Source organism: Stenella coeruleoalba (genome assembly GCF_951394435.1).
Source record: "Stenella coeruleoalba genome assembly, chromosome: 14".
Classification (NCBI taxonomy): Eukaryota; Metazoa; Chordata; class Mammalia; order Artiodactyla; family Delphinidae; genus Stenella; species Stenella coeruleoalba.
In genome coordinates this window covers 65,521,376-65,527,931 of record NC_137160.1, presented here as the reverse complement: position 1 = coordinate 65,527,931, position 6,556 = coordinate 65,521,376, and the positions used below count along the sequence as shown (strand labels likewise).

At 54.2% G+C, this 6,556-nt stretch overlaps 1 gene segment (V, D, J or C); it reads left to right on the top strand.

The window, feature by feature from the left end:
• Positions 1 to 362: 362 nt before the first annotated feature.
• On the top strand, positions 363 to 5,643 carry LOC307197285 (immunoglobulin lambda variable 1-40-like). The segment is given in 4 exons: positions 363 to 439; positions 549 to 879; positions 4,809 to 4,904; positions 5,581 to 5,643.
• The last annotated feature ends 913 nt before the right edge of the window (positions 5,644 to 6,556 follow it).

Here is a 6,556-nt window from a genome sequence, read left to right as displayed (position 1 = left end):
ACCCTGAGGGGCTCTGGTCACCAGGGCACACGGTGTGTGTTTCAGGGCCTGGACACCAGGGGGCGCGTGGGGGCCATTCCTGAGGGTCTGGGGGGGACGAGAGCTGGGACCAGCCCCCCAGCACTGCCTGGTGGTCTCTGCTCAGGGCTACCTGCTGTGACCTCCCACCCCTGGGCCCCACTCAGCCCCGCCCCTGCCCACCCCCTGGCCACGCTCAGCACGGGGACCTGACCCAGGGCCCAGGGAGGGACCAGAGAGCTGGTGGGGGGGGGGTGTCATTTGCATGAATGGACCCTCCCTCTCTCAGAGTATGAAGAGGGGAAGGAGAGACTTGGGGATGCTCTGCTTCAGCTGTGGGGACACAGAAGGCAGGACCCCGTTACCATGTCCACCATGGCCTGGTCCCCTCTGCTCCTCACCCTGGTTGCTCACTGCACAGGTGACTGGATGCGGGGACAGGGGAAGGGACCCCGGGAAGACCATGGGCCCTGCTTCCTGCTCTTGTGTCTGGACCCCAGAATCACCATCTCTGTCTCTTCCACTTGCAGGATCCTGGGCCCAGGCTGTGCTGACTCAGCCGCGCTCTGTCTCTGGGGCCCTGGGCCAGAGGGTCACCATCTCTTGCACTGGAAGCAGCAGCAACATCGGGAACAATTATGTGAGCTGGTACCAGCAGGTCCCAGGAACGGCCCCCAGACTCCTGATCTATGAAAATAGCAAACGACCCTCGGGGGTCCTGGATCGCTTCTCTGGCTCCAAGTCTGGCAACTCGGGCTCCCTGACCATCACTGGGCTCCAGGCTGAGGACGAGGCTGATTATTACTGCCAGTCTTATGATGACAGCCTGGATGGTCACACAGTGTGCAAGCCAGGGGGGAAGTGAGACAAAAACCTGCTGTCCCCCCAGCACTGGGGCTCCCGGGGCAGAACCATCCTCTACCAAGTCAGCTGCTTCCGTTGTTTGTTTGGCCTAAAACTGGGGTCTGAGACCCACACCAGGGAACTTGGTCCAGAAAATCTGTTTACATCTTAATTCTGTACCCCGCTCCCTCTGCCGCCCAGGCTTTTCCTAGGCAGCAAAACTGTCCAATTTTTCTCAAATTGAGAAGAATCCCTGGATGCCAGGGTAAGGTGCCCTGGGGACAGAGTCCATGATGGGTTAGGTCAGAACCAGGGGCCAGAGTCCAGCTGTGTCCGAATCAGGACACATCAGACTGTCCAGTACGTATCCTGGGACCAGCAGCTCCCAGGATTGGGCCCCAAGCTCCTCATCTCTGATGCTAGTGGGGGACAGACAGTGGTCCCTGATCAGTTCCCTGGTCCCAAGTCTGGCATTTGGCCTCCTTAGCCATCACTGGGCTGAGCTGATACCAGGCTGCTTCTCCCGCCTTTCCTGTGACAGCCTCTCGGGCTCACCCAGAGCTCCAGGCCTGCGGGAACCGAGACCAGGACTCCTTTCTCATCTGCGGGAGGTGGGGCCACCAGCAGCTTCCTGCTCAGGCTCTGGCTGGAGCTTCTGTTGCTGCTTCTGCTGCCGCCCTGGGTCCACGTTCATCCCTGGGGGCCTGCTGGGGTGTGGAGCCTCCTCTTTCCCCTCTGTCCTCAAAGTCCCTTCAGCAGCCCATTCCTAGGAGAGGGTCTCAAAGGAAACAGAAAGGCCATGTGCCCATCGCTGGGGATGCAGCATTCTTTGCCCTGAAGCTCAGGGGCTGAGGTGGGGGGTCGGTGGAGGTCATCTCCGACCTGAACTCTGACTCGGGAACCCTGAGCCTCCATCATTGGGGTCATCTGCCATTTCCCAGGAGTTTCTAGGGCTATGACCCCCTCTCATCAGCCCTCAGGATGAACGGCTGTGCTTTGCTCACAGGGGAGATTTCTTCGGACACTTTTGCACTGACACCGGAGCATCTAAGGTGCATCACACATTTGGGTCTTTTGGAACAACTACCTCTCCATGCCCCTCAGTGATCCAACCATTGATTCTTCCTGTTTAATTGCGGTGTCTAACACTTGCTGAACGGTGCTGAATAACAATGGAGCTAAAAGTCACATTGGCTGCTCCTGATTTGTGGCGTTTCCACAACTTATCACCATCAGGCCCAATCAGAGGATAGTGGGTGCTCTTACCATGTATGTTTCACAATCACTACATAAGTTCTTGATACATTCATGATGTTTTTCTCAAACTGAAAAGAAAAAGTGTTTTATGATTTTCCTTTCCCCCATAATTAGTGGAGGCAGCGCTGGGCCATTTCAGTTCCTTAGATGGTCACACCAGGGCCGCCCTTTTGTGTGGCTCATCTTACTGTCTACGGACGGCAGACCCCACCTCAATATTCCCACCTGCTCCATTGCTTGTTACCTGCCTTACAAACAGGAAAAACAACTCTTATCACAACCCCATACTGGGCTCTAACTAGGATCTTCCACAGTGTTATGAGGAGTAATGACCTACAAAAATTTCTTGGTTTTCTAGTTACTAAAAATGAAGAAGCAAAAGGATATTTTTAAAAATGCCATTCATGAGGGCATCAAAAAGAATAAAATACTTAGGACTAGGATTAGCCGAGTAGGTGAGAAGCTTACAAACTGAGCCAGAAGGAGTTCCTCAGGCTGGGATGGGCCCTGGTCTCTGAGGCCTGTCTTACCTGTGCAGAGAGAGAGGAGCATGAGGAGAGCAGGTGTCCAGGCCATGGTGCTCACAGCCGCTGCTCACGACACAGAGCTGGAGCTGGGCTGCCCCACTCCTCTCTTATGCCTCCCCACTGGCGCCACAGAGGAGGGGCTGTCACGCAAATGTGTCCCCACCCACTGCCTCTCCCCCATGACCCCTGACAGGGTCTGGGGCCCTTGCAATTTTTCTTTTTGCAGAGAAAAATTAAAGCAGATGAAGATAAGGGAAAGGAGACCCGTGTTCATAGATTCGATGACTTCTTACTGTGAAGGTGTCGATCAATCCTGCCCAGTTGATCTGCGCGTTCAAAGCAACCCCATCGTATGTCCCCGGACACTCGGGGATGTGGCCTGTCCTGTGGGGTGATGTGCTCTAGGCGTTATGAACGTTGGGAGATCTTGGAGTCTCTGACCTGTGCTTCCTTAACACTCTGACATCTCAGGGTCTTTGCGGGGACCCGGGGTTCAGACCCTAGCATGTCCTCTGGGATCACCTTCACCCCTGCTGGCCTGGCTCCCCCGCTCCAGGGACCCGGCCCCTGTCCTCGATCCCCATCCTCCCCCTGTGTCTGGTACACGGGAGACAGTCCTTAAATATCTTCTAGAGAATGAATGGCTGGCTGGCTGGATGAATGAATGATGCAGCTAAGTCCCTCATCGGGTGGTGACTTACAGCCCCTGTGTCCTTCCTCTAGCGGAGGACATGAGTCCCTTGTCCTGAGTTTTACTAACATGTTTCCAGGCTTTCCTACCATGGGTCTCTATGTGACAAATGTACACACACCCACCCCCCAGTCCCAACCCCTGCCCTTGCAGCTGCCCTCACCTGTGTCAGTCGGGCATCCACCAGACATCTGGACCACCCGTTCCTGTCCCACGGCCTGGGGTCAGCTGGTCACCACCCTGTGTCCCTCCTCAGGCCACGTGCCATGTCACCCCTTCCTGTTTCCTCTGTGTCCTGTTCGTCCAGTCTCCCCAAATGTCCCCTGGCTGGTTCTCTCTGTCCCAAGTTCTGTCCCAGAGTTTTACTCAGAGCTCGGTCTCTATCTGGCCCCACTGAGGACCAGCACCGCCGGGATTAAAGATCTCCCAGCACACGGGGAAGTGGCAGGACGGCCCGAGGGGTCCCTGCTGGGTGCCCAGGCCCTGCTCCATCCCCAGCCCTGCGCCCCAGGGTGTGTGCAGTCTTCCCCCTGACTTGCTCTGGAAGGACCAGCGTCCCCTCCTTCTGTGTCCTCCTCTGTGAGCGTCCTTGTCCCCTGGAGCTCCTGCTCACAGCACCAGGGCCAGCCCGCCTCCTCTGAGCCCCCGCGTGGGCAGATCCGCTGTGCTCCCTGTTCCCTGAGTCCGGTCCTCAGCTCCGCAGCTGTTCCCACGCCCTCCTGGATCAGGATGTCGCGTGTGCCTCCCGCTAGACCGCCGCCCGCGGAGAAGGGACCCGAATCAGTGAGGCTACACCAGGACCACACCTGCCTCGTGCCCCGTAAGGAGGAGTCACGTGTGGGAAACGCAGGGGTCAGGGACACAGGTGACCGTGAGATTGTGGACCAGAGCGAGAGGAGGAGAGGTTGGCCCTGGGACCAGCAGGGGGCGCTGTGCGGCCATCTCTGGTGGATCGGGCAGGACAGGGGCGCCCAGCTGGGCAGACCTCCTCTGCCGGAGGCCCAGCTCTGCTTCCTTTGGGGAGGGGGCAGCTGTGTCCTCTCTGGGCCTGGCCGAGTCCCCTGCACGTGGCCCGTGTGTGGTCCTGGAAGCTGCCTCCTCCCCGCCCCGGCTCATGGGGGAAACTAGTGCATCAGGCAGGTTCCCTGGGTCCAAGGGCCCCAGACCTGTCAGGTGTCATGGGGGAGAGGCAGTGGGTGGGGACACATTTGCGTGACAGCCCCTCCTCTGTGGCGCCAGCGGGGAGGCATAAGAGAGGAGTTGGGCAGCCCAGCCCCAGCTCTGTGTCGTGAGCAGTGGCTGTGATCACCATGGCCTGGACCCCTGCCCTCCTCATGCTCCCCTCTCTCTGCACAGGTAAGACAGGCCTCAGAGACCAGGGCCCATCCCAGCCTGAGGAATTCCTTCTGGCTCAGGTCCCCGAGTAGCTGCCTCCTGTCCCTTCTCCTCATCTGATGTGTCTGTGTCTGCAGGTGCCTCTCCCAGCCTGTGCTGACTCAGCTGCCCTCCCTCTCTGCATCTCTGGGAGCATCAGCCAGCCTCACCTGCACCCTGAGAGTGACATCAGTGTAGGTGGTAAAGGCATATACTGGTAGCTGCAGAAGCCAGGGAGCCCTCCCCTGAGGTACCTCCTGAGGTTCAAGTCAGACTCTGATAAGCACCAGGGTCCCCAGATGCTTCTCTGGGTCCAAAGAGGCCTCGGCCAATGCAGGGCTCCTGCTCATCTTTGGGCTGCAGCCCGAGGACGAGGCTGACTCTTACTGTCAGGTGTATACAAGTGGTGCTGAGCACCGTGACAGAGACAGATGGCGAATGGGACAAAAACCCTGGGCCCCTCGTTTCCAAGCTTTGGCACGTTTATTGAGGTAGTTAATAGCTTTACTGATAAGATCAACAGAACATTTCTGATGTAGACCGGTGCCACACTAGAACTCTCTACTGTCTATGGAAAATGTGACAACTCTAGAAAGTTTAAACGAACATACTAAAATTTATACCAAAACTGATAATTGAAAAATGACAGTCACTTACATGCAGAATTCAGGACATGTTTCCAATAGTAAAGAGCAATGGAACAGAAGGTGAAACTCATCCAGAGGGCAATCCATGGTACCACACATTTCCTAGGAAAGATGTGTGTGTGTGTGTGTGTGTGTGTGTGTGTGTGGAGAGAGAGAGACAGAGAGACAGAGAGAGACAGAGAGTAACCCCGTGCTCATCCTGGCCCCCAGGCTGTGCTTTCAGCCTCCAAATGAGAAGGCCAACTGCAAACATAAGGCGTTTGACATGTCTCTACTGCAAGAGTGAGATTTCACCAGAGATCAGTGTCAGTGCTGCAGGAACCAGCAATGAACCTGAATGTAGAGACTGCGTGGTGTGAATGTGTGGCTTTGAAAATAAAATGGCATCAATGGGTCAAACATGGATGTAGCCTTGGGACCTCTGTAGATGGGCACTCAGACATTTTTTTAAGTGTTGTATTCCTTCATTTTTTCAGAGTCCAGCAAAGTATCCATGTTGGTAACAGAATTCTGATGGTTCACCCCAGTTGGAAATGTATGTATTTCTTGTAAAGAAATATTAGAAGGATTTTTAAGAGGCTTTTTTTGGACATTGCATCACTATGGATCCCAAAATAAGTCTCCTTGTCCCTTATGAGAGCTTTCTGAATCATGATGTTAATTTCAAAATAAACTGTGCCAAAAACCTTAGAACGGGAGAAGAATAAAGTTTTATAAAATTTCTCGGTACCATAAAATGTGCTTGAAATGTTACACTCCTTTTAAAAGTTTTCCAGCTTAGTAATTCCAGACTCTTCCCTTGTGTTGAATTTAAAGGTGAGAGAGTTTGCGTGGCCGTTTCACCCTTTTTGAAGTGATTTTCCTTCAATAATCAGTATATAAACGTCATGATGCAGTGACCCACAGCGTGGCTCTAGCCAACTGTCAAAAAGATGTTCACTGAACGTGCATCTTTCAATCTGTGTTACTGCAGTTTCACATTCTGACTCCTATTTTGTTTCAAACAATTCACCAGTGTAGATGTACGACCCATGGAGGGAAATGGATTCAGTATTTGTTTATTTTCATACCAACATCACCATGGGAAATTACCCGTCGGGTATTTTTTTCACTTACTAGAATTTCATTTTAGCCACGCCCATAGATACGTAGGGGCATTTCATTGTTGTTGTAATACACATTCCCTAATGAGAAACGAT